Source organism: Saccostrea echinata, unplaced genomic scaffold (genome assembly GCF_033153115.1).
Source record: "Saccostrea echinata isolate AGI-Se365-2 ecotype Australia unplaced genomic scaffold, CSIRO_AGI_Sech_v1 ptg000033l, whole genome shotgun sequence".
Lineage (NCBI taxonomy): Eukaryota > Metazoa > Mollusca > Bivalvia > Ostreida > Ostreidae > Saccostrea > Saccostrea echinata.
In genome coordinates, this window is record NW_026889782.1 from 25,208,453 (window position 1) to 25,228,999 (window position 20,547).

General features: G+C 34.7%; 2 pseudogenes; one reads left to right on the forward strand and one right to left on the reverse strand.

Annotated features, from left to right (window-relative positions):
• The first annotated feature begins 8,156 nt into the window (after window positions 1–8,156).
• Window positions 8,157–10,728, forward strand: LOC133198790 (putative nuclease HARBI1; annotated as a pseudogene).
• A 217-nt stretch (window positions 10,729–10,945) lies between these two features.
• Window positions 10,946–14,039, reverse strand: LOC133199175 (uncharacterized; annotated as a pseudogene).
• Window positions 14,040–20,547: the final 6,508 nt, after the last annotated feature.

Here is a 20,547-nt window from a genome sequence, read left to right on the forward strand (position 1 = left end):
AGTACCTTTTTCACATGTGTTAATGCTCTCTCAACAAGCTCCTTAGAAAAAGTACAAATAGTAAATAGTTTGGAAACTTAAAATTTTTGTTATGGTAATCTTACTGACCATAAATAATCTCGCCGAAATATGGCTGAAATATTGCCGACTCCAGACCTGCCTACCCTTCCGCTTTAATTTTGGCGTAATTCTTCCGCTTTTTGTCACTAATTTACGCTTTAACGCCATTGCAATCAATTTTACGCTTTAAGTGTCACACTGTACAATTTTGCTTTATGGGCTATGAACTACTGAGTTTAAGTGTGATCTTTTTATATGCACTTCACATATCAAGAGAGCTACAACATATCAAGTTCTGGAAGAGCAGTAAAGAAAACAATTATCTATATTAAGCTTGCTTTCAAACAAGGCAGTAGTACATGCCCCAAAATCTGAAAAATGCAAATACATCAGAAACTTTTATAAACCATTATGATCATATGTTCTATTAATACCACTGGTAAGTTTGAATAAGATGCGAGTTGCCAGCTATTAACCAAATTTCGTCCGTAAGAAGTTAGAAGTTTTAGACATGATGAGATATTAAGGTGCAGATGTTCAACCTGTTCAAAGAACATATGATTTATGTTATGTACAGAACAAAGGTTCTACAACAAGTAAATGGTTTTACAAAAATTTTTACGTCCATGTTATATACTGTGTACAACAAGGCGTCTGGTTTTGATTCTATAGAATCACAGTGAGAAATTAAATAGGAAAAATGAAATAAATTACGCCTTTGTCTTTTAAAATCCATCAAAATAAGGGTCTAGATTACACCTCTGTTATAAAAAAGGTAGGCAGGTCTGCGACTCGGCGTTAAACACTAATCAATTAATGAATCATAAATAACCTCATTCATAGTGTATCCAGCATTATTCAATGCTTTTAACATGATTCAGAGCTTATGTGATAGTTTGAAGTGAATGCTGTAAGTATAAAGTTCACTGGAACGCAAATCTATTTTTGGTTCATAAGTTTCACATAAAGTACTATACATTGGAGGAATATATAGCTTAACACAAAAAAGCCAGCTAAAAAAATACTTTGTAAGGAAATTGAAGGGACCATCCTTGACTTCCAGAGGGATGTCAAATAGGAACAATTCACACTCTAGTTCTTATACTGTTTTTGAATCCAGGGGTTTAGATAATTTAATTTTAAGAAGGATAGTTTCCTTCTAAATATACTTTTACTTGGTACTCTTATGTTTATTTATATAGATATTTCGACTACTTGTAATCATTATAGAGGAGAAAATAAGATTGCTCTTTGTCGCTTCTACATTTCTTTCCTCTTTCTATATGTTGTATTCAATGTAACAAAGAAAACAATAAAACAAGTATTGTCATAAACATATAACATATAGTCTTAAAAGTCTGATCCTCAATATTCCTCATCACGTAATACATTGCTATAAAAATAGTTCGATATTTTAATGGATCGAAAATCGACTTTGAAAAAACAAACATTATCGCTCCAGACTTCCTGTTCCGGTGCACCAAAACCATTCTTATATTCTGTCCAGTTCCTGTCAAAGCTCGGGGATCCTTTAACTATCTTTTGTATTGTCTTTGGAAGGTGAAAAAAATATCAATAAATGAATATCCAAAAGATCTTTGTGAACCCAGTCTAATAAAATAATGAATTCTTAATTCATTTTTTTAAAGTAACAAAACAAGAAAGCCTCCCCCAATAAAAAAAGAACATAAATTTCATAACGTTATTAAATTATTAAGCTCGAATTATTATTAAGAAGCTGACAGATTTTATTAAAGATAAGATTGCATCCAAGAAGTTGAGGTCATTGTTTATGTAATTTAAAAAGCAAACAAAGGCATCATTTCATCTTTTTATAGCACATGTAGCCTAAGCAAAGTATATTTTTATATAGATATACATGCATAGAGAATAAATGAAGAAAAGTATCCTCCTTCCATTGTCTCCATATCACAGAAAACTCCGACAGGACTGGGGCTGATTCCATAGGGGGTAAATGTCGTATACTCCTGAATAAGTCTTAAAATTCTCATGAACATCCTAGTAATCTCTAGGAAAAACTGAAAGAGGAAAATAAAATTAAGATAATATACCAAGGCCATCTTTGTTTTTTGTTGTTGTTGTTTTGTTGTTTTTTTTTTTGACGTTGGGATAAAGTAGTCCGACTCAAATCTTTTTTGCAACCCCCAGGAAACAATATTTTTTTATTCCTGATTTTTTTCTAGTCCCGTTAACATGTTGAAATTTCCGGGGGGGGGGGGGATTCTTACCTACCTATTGATCCAATTCATTTGGAGTCGGGACAGGACAAACAAATATTATTTAAAACAAAGACCAACGAAAGAAGATGTAAATTAAAAGTAGTGAGAAACAGATATACACACAAGATGAATGTATGTAACAATTTTTTGGAAAGCCCTCATTATAAATTGATGGATGTGAAACAGAACAAAATGAAGACATTGCACATTGAAAAAAAAATAATTATGAGAAGGACTCACCCTGATTGAAGAAGAAAAAAATGTAAGTAGATAATAAGAAGAGGAGACTCTGAATTTGTTTTCCAGCATTAACAGCAAGCTTGGAAAGTGTTCCAGACTAAATTGCAGGGTTGTAAGTTTTTATACGCCCGTCTTAAGACGGGACGTATTATGTTATAGCATGTCCGTCTGTTAGCTTTTTCGTATCCGGCTCATAACTTTAATACTATTAGGCCTAGAATTATCAAACTTTGTCAGCTGATACATCTAGGGTAGAAGGTGTGTCGCACATTAAAACCAGGTCGCTCTGACCTTTAAAAGACGCTATGGCCAAACATCGGAAAATCCTGTCCAGCTCATAACTAAAAAACTATTAGACTTAGAATTATAAAAACTTGGCCAGTTTATACATCTTTGGTAGATGGTGTGTCGCGACTTTTTTCAAGGTCAACGTGACCTTTAATTTAAGTGAAATTTAAAAAAAAAAAAAAACAATGTCTTTTAACTTTTAAATTACACAATTCCAAAAGATATCAGAGTATTGCAGTATCTTTATTAAAAAAGTGTTAAATCAAGAAAATGGTCTTATTTTTTTCACTATGTTCTTTACAGCAATCTGTAACAAGAAAAATTCCACCTCTCCCTTGGGTGTAATTATCAGGCACTGGTCAAGGAAAATTTTGATAGCAGAAAATTGCATGTCAAATTAGCTATAAATTAATGAGTTAGTGGGAGGAGATAACTGGTAGAGCATCTCTGATAAATTTAATGTAATTAAAACTAATTTGATATTATATATTATAATTAAAACTTATATGATATTGTATAATATAATTTAAACTAATTATTTATTGTATATTTTTTTATTTTAATTATTATATCTTTAAAACAAATTGCAGACTGCCTTGTCTCGCTAAGATGTCATTGGAACAATTGAATCTAAACTGTTTATGATAATAAAAGATAACAATATTTGACGGCGTATCATACTGTGGCGGGACACTTTATTTGTTATTATCTACAATTTTTTTTTTTTCGGGGGGGGGGGGGGGTTCAATACTTTTTTTTCCATTGCTTAGCCAACATCAAACTTTTACCATGTTTTCATCCACTAGTTAAAAGACAATATTTTTTTTTATGAGTAAGGTCATTCTTCCAATTCACCACCGATATATTTTATGTAATTTGTGTCAATCAGTGATAAACAAAAAAAAAATCGACTGAATAAATGTCAATAGATTTGCAAAGGTAGTGGTTAGAAAAACCGACTGTGTAAAATTGAAGGACCCCATCCGAGGAGATCAGAAAAAAAAGTTAAAATTCACACGTTGCATAATAACCAAGATATTTAATGCAATGTAAACTTTTAAATAATATGTAAGGCACGCAGCGTGAGAGACAATTTTTTTCATTTAGTAATACTTAAAAAAGTAAACAGCTATTTATTTTAATAGAGGAAGCATTCTTGACCTCTATTTTTAATACCTAAATAGAGGACATACCCTGTTCATCTCCACTAGAAAACAAAGCAGCCATTTTACCAGTACCCTAAGCAAAAGCCAAACAAAAATAAAATTTAGTTTTTTTTTTTTAAATTTTTGATATCAGTTAAAAAATGATATAGTATTATGTATGAAGTAGCTATCGAGCAAGTCTTGTTTTTGTAGAGCGAGCACTGTTGACCTCTAAAATTTTCTACAAATTATGTGAGAGCAATCCATATTGAACCCTATAACACCATCATAACCATAGCATGGATTAGTGTCATAAGAAATTGTTCATTGGAATGTAATTCTTTTAGAAAACGGAAGACCAAATTTTACATTCTTTTTTAAACAATTCTAAACAATCTCATGTTTTTCTTAGCACTCCCATGATTTATAGGATATTCTTGTTCTTCTTTTACTATGTTTAAATTGTATGATTTTAAACCCTATGTTTAATCTTGAATCAGTTGTGATTTAACAAGAGCGTCATATCCTTGCAACAATTGATTTAACCTATTTACTTTTATTTGAGCTGGGTGATTTATTGTGCTGCCATTCTTCACAATTTGATGTTGCATGATTTTCCCACACTGAACACACTATGTTTGTGTTTACACTGTATGTTTAGGCAAGCTCCTATTTTACAGTTAGTCCAGCAAAAACCCAAGGGGAACTGATATAGGGATTGATGGACCCGTTCTTGAAAAGACGTTGACAGACTTGCAATTTTTTTTTACCTAATTCGATAATTCGAATGTGCTGTGTACATTGGTACCCAGCTCTCTGTTTACACGGTCATATAAAGCAGACCTACACAGATCTTCATTCACAGTTTCCCATTCAAACAAAATCACTTTGCACACATTACAAAAATAAATTTTCATCATAAACCCTTGTCATGGGAAATCCAAATTTATTATCAGAACTTTCCCAACAGAAAAAGAATATAGTTAATTATAATTTACTATAGTTAAATATAGAGATAACTTTGACACTATGAAAACTATAGTTAACTATAGTAATAACTTTCACACTTTGATATACTGTAGTAATAACTTTGAAAACTTTGATTTACTATAGTGATCACTATAACACTATAGTAATAACTATGAAAACTTTGATTTACTAAAGTGATCACTATGACACTTTAGTGATCAGTTTGAAAACTTTAATTTACTAAAGTGATAACTTTGACTTTTACATAGTTAACTATAGTAAACTTTAGTTAACTTTAGCATTTTTTTTTCTTGTTAGGGTTATGCAGGATTGGAATATTAAGATACGTACACTGACATAAAAGTAGTCAAAAGCTTTAGACCATTGGTGAACTGATACAAATTGCCATTTATTGAGATTTTAAAACCTTTCAATTTCAACAATATTTCACCATCCTGGGTTCAATTGAAATGTGGAACCAGATTTGATAGTTCAATGTAATCGTCCTCCCAAGTTGCGTTCTTTTCTTTTTGATCAACATTAACAAGTATTCACTGACAAAACACTCAAGCTGTAGATAGTCAAATAAGAAGTGTCATAATTTTAGGAATAATTTAAAGAAGGAGTGAATAAATTTAAGAATAAAAATATCGTAAAAACCGAAATCGACCAGCAGCCAAAATTTTGTTTGTTTGTTTGTATGTTGTTTAATGTCCCTCTCGAGAATTTTTCATTCATATGGAGACGCCACCACTTGCCGGTGGAGAGCTACAAATTTTGTCCTATACTCGGCACTTACGGCCATTGAGCAGTGAGGGATCGTTTTCGTACCAGCACCTACTGCGACACGGGACCTTTGTTTATACGGTCTCACCCGCAGGACCGGTATCCACGTCCCACAGTGGGATTCAAACCTGCGACGTAAGGATCAACTCCTTACTCCGCGACTCTAGAGCAGACGCTCTAACCACTGCGCCACGCGGGCGACTCGACCTGTAATTAGAGTAATCTGAAAAATATCTCGCAATTAAATTGGAGCAAAACAAAAAAGTAATTCTAAACCAGAATTGTAACATTTGACATCCTTACTCCTCTTGCGCACTTGATCCTACTTCTGGTATTTCGTGGGGTCCGTGTTTATGCCCGGTTCACGAAGAATGTAGGCTGTACAAGGCGAAAATAATCCCCCGTTATGAAGAAAAACATTTCGCAGTTCTTAGGGTTCATGAAAAGTTATTTTTCTTAAATTATTGTCAATATCTAATCATCTTTTTTACATTTGCTTCCTTTATTTTATTGAATTCTAGTTTATTGATAACTTTATTTTTCACAAATGATGGAAGGAATGTCAGAAGAAAACAAATTCTTCACACATGATTCCAACTCTCTCCAAAGCTCAATGTCCGGCCTAAGACTGAACGCGTAAACCACTAGGTCACGAAGTCTTGTCATTATTGTGTGTCAATGTGATTTTAAAAAACTACTTTGTTGAAGCGTATTTTTTTTTCCAGAAATGTTCAATTTTCGTATAGCATGTGTTCAGATTTTTTTCTTTCTTTTCAAACACAAAATAAATTTTGCATATACCTTTTCATCATTTAGACATTCATGTAGAATGGAGACTAGACTCATTCTTACATGTATTCAAAAGTCTTTTTTTTATTGCTCAAATAACCCCCCATTCCACTAAATATGCTTAACTCGCAACTATAAAAAAACAAAATAGCAAACCAATTTAATCATTAAATAAAATAAATGATTCAAATGTGGTGAAGATGCCAGTATTGTAAACATAATATTAGAAAAATATAACTTTTCTATGAACTTTGAAAATTGAGAAAAATATTGTCTCGGAGCAGGGGATTATTCTCGCACTGTACACCATCTTTAATTATGCTGCTTGTTGACTTTTATGCCCCCACGCATGAAATTTATGGGGTATATTGGAATCAGCATGTCCGTTTGTCTATACAAAAATGTGAATTTCAGCTTAAAACCACTCATTCAAATTGAAAAAAAAAATTGTAAAGAATTTTTTTGGTTAATAGTCCCCATAAATTTAAGAGTCATGCAGTAACCTTATTTAAAATGTTGCATCAAGACTATATTTTTTTCCATTATATAAAGCTTTTATAACATTAAGATAAGCTCTATTTTCACGATCATGACAATGAGCACATGGCGGGTGTGAAGGGTTGGCAGGGGATGCTTAATCCTCCAAGACACCTGATGCTGTTTCTGATGTTTTTGAAGGTCTGTGTTAGCTCTGCTTCCAATTTGTATTGTTTAAATGGATCTTGAGCTTGAATACTGTTCGTTATCTCCATGTTTCATTTCTAAATATACGTTTCTTATTCAGGGCCACTGAGCAGTGAGAGATCTTTATCCGCCTGCCGTGACAAGGGGCCTCGGTTTTTAAGGTCTCATCCGAAGGACCCGCAACTTTCACTTCAAAGTGCCAAGCGCTTGGCGAAGGAACAGTAGCTTCCTATTTTTGACGACTAAGGTCAGTCGCGGCCAGGGTTCGAACCCACGGCCTTCCGATCACGGAGCGGGCGCTCTACTGACTGAGCTCCCGTGACGGTCGCCTTTTGTATAATAATACAGAGTGTCATGTCTCACAAAAGTAACGAATATATGCAATTAAGTTTTTTTAACTAATAAAAATAATATAATTGTTAGTATTGATGTTTGTTTTGCTACACGTTAATTCATCAGTCATTAAAAAATATTTGATGCGATTAAATTTTCACCTTTATTGTTTAATTAATCATGGACATTCTTAGATTTATACAATATGCAAAGATATGTTTCATAGTGACTTGGCACCTTTTCTAATAACCCACCAGAAGGGGGGGGGTGTCCATTTTGGACAATTCTAGTTTGATATTCGGTCGCTTTTCGTTATCTTCATCATTTCATTCTAAACTAAGTAGCGACATAATATTTCTTCGTTGAAAATCCGTTTTAGATGATACCTAGTCCTCATTGAAAAAGGCAAAAATGTGACGTAGAACGTCACAGAGCAGCGGCTAGCATGCAAGGCCGTAACTACCATTGAGGCATATGCTTCACTAAAATTTTAGAATTTTCTTAAAATTGAAAATGGCTTTACTTTGATGTGAAATTAATTGCGTCTTTGTACTAAATTCATTATAATACTCTTAACTCTACTTTCAATTTCTGAAAATCGATCATCTCACCAGGCCCCGCCGTCACCAACATCCCTCAACTCAATACTCAGCCTCAACTCTGAGGTTTTCCCTCAAATTCATAACCTCACCCTCAAGTCACCGTCACCACGCAAAAAATTGAGTTTTCCTCAACCGAATTTTGAGTAAATACTCAAATATTTAAGTGTAGCTCTAAAGTAACCTTAAAATCTTCCTCAAGAACAAAAACGGCGGAAAGACGTCGCAGACGTAGGAAGTATAATAGGTTTTTGCGTATAAGAAATCAACCATCGAAGAGGACAATTAGAGACAGAACAAATCCTTTTGAAATTTATACTGACGACGAGTTGTTTGAGCGTTTCAGGTTTAGGCGGCCTACCATCATACATATTATGCAGAAAATTGAAAATAATCTTTTAAACAGTGCGAGGAATAATGCCTTACCTCCACTTTTGCAACTTTTGGTGTGTTTACGGCTTTTTGCTACCGGGGCATTCCACAAACTGATTGGGGATAGCTTAAATGTGTCCGAGTGCACGGTAGGAAGATGTTGTCGTGCGGTGGCCAGTGCAATCGTCAGCGTCCGAGGCGACTTTATTCAATTCCCTAAGGATCATAAGGTCAGAGAAACCAAACAAGAATTCCTGAAAATTGCAGGTAAACTTTCCCCCACTAAAACCAGTCTGCTAGCCTTTACTTTCTTTTTAGAGTTTACAAGAGAGATAATCCATGCAAAACATTATTTTTGAAAGCTCGTACGTCGGAAAGTCGACTTTTACTACTAACCTACAGTGTAAAGAGTTTTTGTTAAACTTGTCAGTATGACCTAGCTGTCATGGCGAAATTCCAACGAGAATATAATACATTCATTTAAATTTCTATATAATCGTCTGTATTAAAGTATCTTTATTGGCCTTCATATTTTTAGGTGTTTTTTTTTTAAATTTTGCACCCCCCTTTCCAGTGAGAAAGTTGGTTCGGGGTTGGGTTTTTTGTTGTTGTATCTTTGGTTTGTCAGTTTGCCCTCCCTCCCCCCGAAAACCGTTGCCATGTGCCTGTTTCATGCATTTTCTCATAAAAAATCATAATTTCTGATTATATATAATACTGGCCAGTATTCACATGGCCGTAGAAACCGGGGGGGGGGGGGGGGCACGGAGGGCCGTCCCCCCAATAATTTTGCCGATATATAGATTACTATAGTAAACGTAGGTACTATATGCTAGTGCCCCCTCAATATTAACGTCTGATGCCCCCTCAACTGTCAACTTAAAATGTATGGCTGTGCCCCCCCCCCTAAACTGAAATTGCTTCCTACGGGCCTGATTCATTTACAAACTTTCTTTACACATTATACTTGTAAGAGCAACTAAATACCGAAAGTCACAAAAACAACAAAAAAAAAAAACACACACAACAAAAAACCAAAACAAAAAAAAATAAATAATAAACAAAAATAAATAATAAACAAAAAAAAAAAAAAAAAAAAAAGGACCCCCCCCCCCACAAAACAATTCAATATCAGTCATGATTGATACGCTTTTTTAAGGGTTTCCAAACGTCTTGGGATGTATAGACGGGACTTTCATAAGAATTATTGGCCCATCTGAGAATGAAGCCGATTTTGTCAATAGAAAGGGTTTCCACTCACTCAATGTTCAGGTACATGTACACTTATTTAAGATACACAATATTGGAATAAAAATATAGCAAAATGTTGATAACTGTATAATAAATATTTCTGGTTTAGATGGTATGTGATGCAAAGTTTTAATTTACCAGTGTGTGCGCTACCTGGCCAGGAAGCGTGCACGACAGCCGAGTGTGGAGGGAATCTGCCCTGTGTCGACAGTTTGAACAAGGTACTTGCATAATTGAGGCGTTGATATGGGGAAATGGCTTCGGAAAACGTAAATATTTCAACACTGAAAATACACCCCCCCCCTTTTCCCCACCAACCGTCAGTAATCACTTTGTGACTTTCCGTCTAATTTCCTTCTGAAGACTGTAGGTCTAATGTATACACAACAATTTTATAACTAATGCCTGCTGAATGCTGATACTTGCTGCATATACATATACAGCTTTTTACAACAGGTGAACATAATGGATTTCTTCTTGGTGATTCGGGATATCCTTGCCGTAGATACCTGATGACACCGTACCTCAATCCGGCCACTGATGCTCAACAGCGTTTTAACGCCTCGCCCTGTCGAACAAGAGTGCTTGTTGAGCAGAGCTTTTGGATTATTAAGAGGCGTTTTGCATGCCTTCAAGCAACACTTAGGCAAGTTTTTTTGTTTCATTACAATGCATGAGGCAAACTGATCAATGCAAAAATACTTTTCTTGGATATTTCAGTAAAATTATATTAGGGTGTGATTTTTACATGTTTACAATATTGTAGGACAAATCCTGACCAGGCAGCAACATATGTTGTCGCATGTGTTGTTTTGCATAATCTGGGGATAGAGAGGGGCGATGTCATGGACAAAGCCTGTGACGCTGCAGTTGCATATCAAGCTGATCACTGTGTAGCCTACAACGCCCAAGAGGGAAGCCACGTGCGTGATTATATAGGAAACACATATTTTGGATAGACGTACGTAAATAGATTTAACATGAAAGTATTTTTTTAATATATTGTGATAATACTTGATGGTGATATTGGTGATAATGTTTTTGATTTTAGATTGCAATACAAGATTTGGATTAAGAAAACAAACGCATGACGACAATTCAACGTTTTCAGTATTAAAAACAATAAATAAATTGAAAACTATTAATAAGACTTCTCCATTCCTCATATGGCTGTCGTTTGTTAATTCATTTATGAACTGGTCACATGTACATCCATCAAATTTTCTGGAAATTCAGCATTAAGCTTGTATAGAAGATAGACTTTTTTGGTTTCAATATAATCAATTTCTATTTCCAACTTTCTTTTCTCTAATTTAATTTTTTCAATTTCTTCTTTCATTTTCTCATTTTCTAGATGTAGATTTTCCATCTCTGCGTCTTCTATCTCTTTCCTTCCGTTTCTTTGTTTGTTGTTAGACTTTCGACTCACACGATGTGGCTGACTGTCTGATATAAATTTTTTAAACAAAATTAAAATCAACACTTTTATAATCAGCCTGCCTGAACTAAATGCTACATATATTTAAAGAATCATAGAACGATGCCCGTCGTACCTTTGATGGCGGAGCTACAGTCACCACTGGCTTCTACAGTTCCATTGATACATGAAGTTCTTGGCCCATCCTCCATTTTGTGACTAATCGGTGAAATATCTATTTGTTAATTGTAAAAAATAAAATGAAATTTACCTTAGAACTTAAGCTACCAAAGTTTTACTGTATAACCTGGGTTAACATAGACAAACCTGCCTACTCCCCGATTTACCAGACATTTTTACGATTTTTTTGACCCCCCTAATTAATAATTATACGTCGTATGATTTCAATGCTTAATCTTCACTATTTCCTTTTTTTAAATTTTTGCCAAGAAAAACGAAGCAGCACAAACACTAGTACTGAAGTGTTAGAAAAATTATAAAACGAGCAGCTGTCAAAATGGACAGGTATTTGCATATAAAATTTGTGACCAAAAGTGACAAACATGGTAGTTAAGGAAATACACATGTATTATTGCTCATGTACTTCTCGTGCATTTGTACATGTCCTTGGCCAGTGTCGTCATGTCTATATGTTGAGTTTCATAAGAAAACGTTCTCTAAGTAAAACTGTATATTCTGTTTATATATTAATTCACTTTTTTTTACGCATTGAAAATCTATTTCTTGTTCAGAAAAAAAAAACGGTCAAATCTTATGAACCAATTGGTAGAAAACTAGGGATTACAATCGGTTGAGATATATGCTTACGCTTTATATAAACTCAAAGCGAAACTTTGATGGGTCAACATATGTAATGACATGATTTTTCTACTCTTGACAAAAAATGATGTCTACATATTTTATAAGGACATTGTTACTTTAATTTTCACGAATTTCTCCGCTCAAAATTATCAACCTGGTTAAAACTTAATTATTACCATCTGTATCAATCCCACCGATCAATCCGACAATATTAGGTCTCGAATCCATAGCTTGATAGAGGGTTCCCTCGGCTGGGGTCATTGGTGCCGGTGGTGGACCTCCCCCAGTCTTGGGACGGCGAATTCCATCAATTTTATCTTTAGCTACAAATCAAATGAATATTTAGCGATTTTTTTTTTGACAAATGTTAATTCTCTCAAAAGTCATTATAATTGAATTAAGGCTGATTTTGATAGTTACCTCTCTGTTTTATGTTGTCATATTTTTTTGAAATTGAATCCGATGTTCTTTCATTTCTGAATTGTCTGTATTTAAAAAAACACACATGTACACAGATTTAAATATTGAATAATGTATATACATGTAGGTCTTCATAAACTCATCAATTTGATTTTTTTTCTCCGGTTTAATGTTTTTGCAAATTTAACTATGCATCTATACAAATGATTTTTTTAATTGAGAGATAATACATAAGGTATATAAATACATGTGTATTTTTTTTTTCCAAATTCCATTATCAACATATAGGATACCAGCCGTTTGCCTTTGGAAAAGTGCTGAAAGACAAAAAGGTATTGATGAACAAAAAATATCATGGTTGCTTGATTCTTAAATGAGAAAAAAAAATGTAAATAAAGTGTTGAATTAATTAACCTAATAATTTATGCTTAAATGGATTGAAAATTAAGAAATACAATGTAGATGTCAATTTATTTCCATTTTAGCTATAACGACAGATTATTGATATTCTAAGTGCATAAATATACTTTGAGGCGCGGATGCAGGAATTTTTTTTTTATTGAGCTGCACTGAAAGGAATAGAAATTATTTCAACCTTCTAAAATCTACTATATATGTAAAATGACATTGTAGTACCGAAGTGGATATAAGTGATTTACCCAATCATTGACATCCTTTTAGACCACTCCCCCCCCCCCCCCTTATAACTTTCAGAATTGAAGTTGAAGGATTGAAAGAATTGATGGGTCATCTCATGGCCGTAGGAACCGGGCGGGGGGAGGGGGGCACCCCCCCCCCCCAATAATTTTGCCGATATACAGTTTACTTTAGAAAACATAGCTACTTTATGCTTGTGCCCCCTCAATTAAAACGTTTGATGACCTTTTTGTTTGTTTGTTTGTCAAGGAATTTTTGGTAGTTGATAGTGCCCCCTCAACTGAAAATGTAGTATAGCTGTGCCCCCCCCCCCCCCCCCCGAAAAAAAAAACTGAAATTGCTTCCGACGGGCCTGCATCTTACAGACTTGAGATATTGATTATTTTTAATATACAGGTATTTGTATAACGCAAAGATTCATTAAAATTAATGTAAAGAATGAACAAATGGGGATATATAACACGTTATGTATACACATTTAAAAATATATTATTAGCCTACAAAGAGGAATGTAATTTTTCTTCTTCTTTTTTTTATATTTATTAAAGTTGTGTACGTAATCAGGCACACAAAAGAAATTAAGAACTGTAGAGTGTTCAAAAATTGGTAAGAGATTATTTTTGTTGTCGGACTGAAATAAACTATAGTATAAATTTTGTGTATGCACCTGCTAGTAAGGGAGATAATGATGCGAATCGTCTGGTCATCAAAACAGCGGAAGGATTGGGGTAAGTTGAATGTTGATAGAGAATACTTAAGAATTGAGATTGTCTGTGATAGACTGCCAGGTCTCTTTCTTGATGTTACTGTGCTTCCCCTTGATACCCGCCCCTTTCATTTTGCCATATAATCTCTCCTCAAACTTTAGAACCTCCTCTATCAACACGAGCTCCTCCTCGGAGGACCAGTTAGCCCCCCTCTTCCTCTTTGCCGCAGATATTAAATTCTCAATTTCTTTTTCAGCCATTTTATAAAAACTTTAACACAGACGACAAAATTTTATTGCGTAAAATCATTACGTAAAAAAAAAATCCGCGAAATCCCGCGACATTTTTCATGTACCTACTCAGCTGAGTTGAGTGAAAATTTTCAGCTTCAACTGAGGTATTCCTCAAACCGTTTGGTGACGGCGAATTGAGAAAAATCTCAGTTGAGGCTACCTCAGTGACTTGAGTTGAGATCTGAGGCTGAGGTAAATAAAATTTTGGTGACGGCGGGGCCAGGTGTTTCTTTATAGTTTATAACGGATGTAAGAAATATTTAAAACGTGAAAAATTTCAAAGACTAAGTCTTAAATGTACTAAAACCCAGGTTTTGAGACCCTCCCCCCAGAACTCCCATCAGGGCACTACCCTCGACCCGCTTGGGACTCGCGTGGTCCCCAGAATCCTTGCATGCCTCTCTAAAAAATTGAGTCTCGTAACGGCCTTTGCATGTCTTGCACTCTAGAAAACTTTAATAAACTTTGAAAATGCTGGAGGAAGAAAGTGATTTGACTGTCAAAAGTGAGCTGTACATATGTGTGCGAGTGACAAAGGCGGTATTTAAGTAGTTGATCTTTGAATTTGAGAAGAGAGTGTAAATGTCAGATTTGGTAAGAGCTTTTTGCCTCCCGCCAGAAATCATCATGCATAACTGGCCACTCAAGTTTAATAATTGATAAAGTTCTCAAATTTCTTCATCGTAGAATCGTGCTGCCTGGAGATCATAGTCTACTGGTAATTTTCTTATGTTGTTTCCATACCTTTTGAGAAATAAAGCAAGCGATGGGTATTTCTGATGTACAAAGACATGCAATATCAAAGGCATTATTCCACTGATGAACATTAAAGAGCGTTTTATATAGGTGGAATGACAGTTCGTTAAAAGTTTAGCGCCCGACGGAATATCATTTACTTCGTCAGGTTGCTTGATGTGCGTTACAGTGCAAGGAACTAATTTTGTTAAAGCATCCATGCTATTTTCTTTAATCCTCTGCTTGCTGATTTTTTTTTCTTCCTTAGCTTGCAGATTTAATGCAAGTTATTCCTATTCTTATCCTTTTCCTGATGCTATCTTTGCGGTCTTAAAAAAGTAAATACTAGCAATGCTACCGGAAGTAGGATTATCCTTGTAATGCTGGCGGTATTGGATAATGTAATTTTAGCATTGCGATTTTAAGCCATAAAAATACCATATTTCTAATTAGAACTGCGAACGATAGTATTTTTCTCCCCCTACCTCCAAGTCAAATTTCCAAAATTAACATATTTAAATGATTTTTCAAATTTATTTAGATATTAATGTGAATTTTTATAAAACATAACTAATTTTAGAAAACAAAGAAATAAATAATGTAACTTTTTAATGTTGGTAAAAATTGCGTTTTTTTAAATCATTTTGTGAATGGTGAACTTTAAGGGTCATTTATCCATTTTCATACGTTTTTGAAAATCTAGCGATTTTTAAAGCCTGATTTCAATGGATTAAATTTTCAACCCCCCTTTTCAAAAGAGTCGTAAATGAGAGCAAGTTTTGGACAATGGTTTTAAAACTCTTCAATTAACAATGAACTCTTTTTTGCAATCAATCAAGTGTGAATGGCCTAACTGCCATTTATATTGAATTAAATGGGTGTGAAATGAAGACGGGAATCCAGAGTCAAGAGTGCGTGGTCCTTTGAATTGTACATTAAATTACTTTTTTTTGTGTTTACATTTTTTTACTGAAAGAAATACAAAGATTTTGTAAGGAATTTCAGTTTGTGAAATTCCAATCGTAATACTGAAATCAAAAATGGCAGCGCAGTAGGACTTGGATGATAAATTCATGTAGTCATCGTAACAGATCTGTTTGACAAAGGCTGATTACCCACCGTTATCCAGATAATTCTAAAGGGGTATAGATCGCACCCATTTATCCTTTTCTTAAGCGATTTCGAAAGAAGAGCGCCAATGTGTTACATGTAGCCCAACAAAAATTCCAAACTGAATTTTATGGGCATTTTCATTCTAACACATTATGGTACATGCATTTCTCATCACACACCAATTTCTATCAAGTATCCTCATGTTCTTTCAAAAGTAAACAATCCTATTAGTCCCAGATTTTCATCGATTCACATTTAGCATGATCATAATTGATTTAAAAAAAACTAAAATTTGCTGTTAACTCACTAGTACTTTTATTCGCTTGGAGAAATATTCGCGAGTTTTGCGACCTATTTTATCTATCGATTATTAAATGTCGCAAACTAGTTATCTTTTTATTTGTACAGAATATTTCCAAAGTCGCAGAAAATAGTCATCGCGAATTGATTTCAAACTGAAGATTTGCGAGTAAAAGGTAACGCGAATAATAGTTGGTTTACACTTTTCATCAACCGTCAGGTGTTTTTTTGCCGTGTTTGTCTGATGCAAAATATCTATCGAAAGAATCTTGAGTTAGGCAGGAGTCCTAATTACGGAAGCACACTTGTAGTGTCACCCCAGCATAAATAGTTAACCGTCGGGCTGTAGTATTAAAGTTGACACAAAAATAAAGATCAGCAAATGTGTGTAAACTACAGAGGAGAAATGTAAGTATATATGAACAAACCAATCGCTATAAGTTAATAGTCTAACCTACCTAGTATCCGATACATAGAGGTACCGGTACTAGAAAATCAGAAAGGCAATATTGATCTTACCGACATTCCAACTTCTGTGAGGGCAAATGTGTTCAATGTTGTAAGGCCACAAGTCTGGTTTGAAGTACGCATTGACCAAAATTGTTCTCTTCACGCCATACTTTTTATTCTGCTGGTTAATATTAGTTAATAAAGGTTAACATTAATGGGGAGAATTAAGATTGACGTAAAAGTATATATCAAGAAAGAAAAGAAAAAAATTACAAACTATATTGCTTAACGAAGTAGAGGATTATAATCTCATGACTTGCATGGTCCAGGGTTGTATGGCTATGTTTTCTGTCTCTGCATTAAAGAAGAGAAAATTTAAAAAAAAAATTGTTGCGTTTACATTTTTTTTCTTTTACAAAAATCGATGCTCAGTTCACTACGGAAGCCCATTTAGGACCTATCAGAAATATTTTTGAATTCAACATAATGAATTATCGAGTATGGTATATAAAATGTAATTAGTAATATAAATTTCTGTTATAACAAATTTGTCGAATTCGTTATAACGTAACAGTAAAAAATGTTATAACAAGTTGGACTCCATGTATTGAATTCCTTAATTTGTTATGACGAATTAAATTCGCTTAAACAAATTCAAAAATTCGTTATATCGAGTATATTTTTTAGACCGTAATTGTTGGATTTTGATTAAAAGAATTTAATAACAAATTTAAGAATTTGTTGAAACGAATTAAATTTGTTATGACAAGTTATAGAATCCGTTTTAACGAAATTCAACTGTTTCCTGAAATTAAGTCGTCTGTCATTCTAAAAGATATTCATGTATATAAGTTACACGTATAAAAATATACCCTGGACCAACTTTTAAATAATGTTTGTTAGCCCTCGTTCACTCGGGATGAAAATTTAGGTCCGTAGATAGGTGGGAAATTTTCAACTCAATACTTAATGTTCAAATCGTTCTTCCGGAGTACATTAATAAATAAATGTTTTCTGGAGTTTTAAAAACTTTTTGAGTCGGGCCATTTTTAGCCCGTCGATCAGGAGAGGGCATCCCAAACATTTTATATAGATGACCCTACCTTCAAACTTCGATGTTGGATTGGATTTTGCTTTGTTGGCTGCTGTTTATGCAAAACTTACACAGTGTCATCATTTTTAGCTCAACTGAGCTGAAAGTTCAAGTGAGCTTTTCTGATCACCCTTTGTCCGTTGTTTGTCCGCCTGTCTGTAAACTTTTCACATTTTTAAACTACTTCTCAAGAACCACTGGGCCAATTTTAATCCAGATTAGTACAAAGCATCCTTGGGTAAAGGATAGTTTAAATTGTTAAAATGGAGGGCCAACCCCCTTTATAAGGGGAGATATGAAGAAAAGACAATGTATAAAAATCTTCTTCTCAAGAACCAAAGGGCCACAATAGCTGAAACTTATGTGGAAGCATCCTGGGAAGAGCAGATACTAAATTATTCAAATCATGACCCCCGGGGGTAGGGCGGGGCCACAATAGGGAATCCAATTTTTATATTGAAATATATAGAAAAAAATCTTTTCCTCATCAAGACCCGCGGGAGTAGGGCGAAGCCACTTAGGGAATCCAATTTTTACATCGAAATATATGGGAAAAATCTTAAATATCTTCTCCCCTAGAAATCACGAAGACAGAATAGCTACAACTTATTTGGAAGCATCCTACGGTAATGTAGATTCTAAATTATTCAGATTATGGCCCCCGAGGGTAGGGCGGGGCCACAATAGGGATTCAAATGTTTACAATGAAATATATTGGGAAAATCTTTAAAAACTTCTCATCAACCACTGGACAAGAAATGCTGAAACTTATGTGGAAGCATCCTGGGGTAGTGTAAATTCTAAATTGTTAAAATGATGACTCACTGGGATAAGGTTGGGTCACAATAAGTATTATTACAACGGAAAAATCTGGTGAAGAATAGCAGGGCCAAAGTAACTCAGGTGAGCGTTATGGCCCATGGGCCTCTTGTTTTTAATCCAATCTCCAACTTGAAACACGCTTGATTAAATAACATACAAGAAATCAAGAGGTATATTTAAGAAACAATCTGCGCACCCCCCAGTAGTGACACTATTCACATCAATATCATACCCATTCTTCCTGCTTGATTAATGGACGAGTGATTGTAAGAGGCTACATTTTTGCCTCGATGTACTTAAAAAAGGAAACAATTTTTTTTAGATATTGTTACCGGTCACGGTAGCCTAGTTGTAGGGCGCTCGTTTTGTGATCGGGGGCCCTGGGTTCGATTCTCGTTCACCGCGCTGCGTCAAACCTAAGACGAAAATATAGGTAGTGGTTGTTTTAGATATTGTTACCGGTCATGGCAGCCTAGTGATAAGGCGCTCGCTTCGTGATCGGGAGGCCCGGGCTCGATTCTCGTTCACCGCGCCGTGTCAAACCTAAGACGTAAATATAGGAAGTGACTGTTCCTTCACCAAGCGTCCAGCACCAGAAGTGAAAGTCATGGGTCTTTCGGATCAGACCTTAAAAATCGAGGTCACGGTAGGTGTTGGCACGATAATGCACCCTCACTTCTCAATGGCCCTGAGTGCCGAGTATAAGTCAAATTTTGAAGTCCTGCACCGGTATATGGTGACGTCTCTCCATGAGTGAAAAATTCTCGAATGGGACGTTAAACAACATACAATCAATCTTAGAAATGGTTAATTTAATTAATTAAAATTTTCTTCAAGCTTAGTAGTTGGATTTTTTTTTGCATGATGTTAAATCAATATGAACATATCTTCTGAGATAGGATTTTTTTTTAATTACACCTAAGTTACAAGTGTTCAACGAATTAATGAATGAAATATCCAATGCTTTCTGAAGTAGGTCCCCAGGAAAAGGACAAATAGTGAATAATAGGGAAACTTAATTTTTGTTTAAATTGATCTTTAAGGTCACAGATAATCTTGTTTGTATTTTGCTTTTACATTAATGCTATTCTATTGCTTTGTTCATTTGTTGTTTAACGTCCCTCTTGAGAGTTTTTCTCTCATATAGCGGGCGACTCTATTGATATGACTGGAGCCTTATCTGATAGTTTAACGTATATGTTACTATACCACACGTCCCAGCAAACAGTGCAGTGGAACACGTATCTATTTCTGGTTCAAGAGTTTCACATGAAGCACAGCTCATTAAAGGTATTTGTATGGGAATACAAGACTGCTGAAATAATGTCTTTGTAATAAAATATAGGAAGATAACGAACAGTATTCAGGCTCAAACAATACAAAATAGGAGCAGAGCAAACACGGACCTCCAAACATCAGAGGTGGGATCAGGTGCCATGGAGGAGTGAGCATCCCCTGCCGACCGATCATACCCACCCTGTGCTCCTTGTCATGATCGGGAAATAACGGAAAAATCCGTCGACAATTCAGTGTGTAAATAATGGCCCAACAATTAGTAAGAAAAACGACAGTCAGCATTTGACTCAATGATAAATTGTATTTGCTGACAAGGTCATTGTATCGACCACAGAACTTCCGAAATGATGACTTTAAACGAGACAGCTGATATTCTTGTTTCCTCAACTTGTTTGTCAATCATTTACCTCGTTTTAGAAATTGTACACACGTAGAGCATGCTCTTGCGTATCGAATCAACTGAGAGAGATATATACCCCGTATGCAGGTGATGAAGGTATATTGCTGCATAAGCAAGACAAGTTGACGACTGAAAAGTTAGAGTCATCACGTTTATCATAAAGCTTGGTTGTTAGATTACCATTAATGTCTTTTTCAAGTAAAATATCCAAATATGAAACGAATGTATCAGACTCTGTGGTATCTTTTATCTCAAGCTCACAAGGA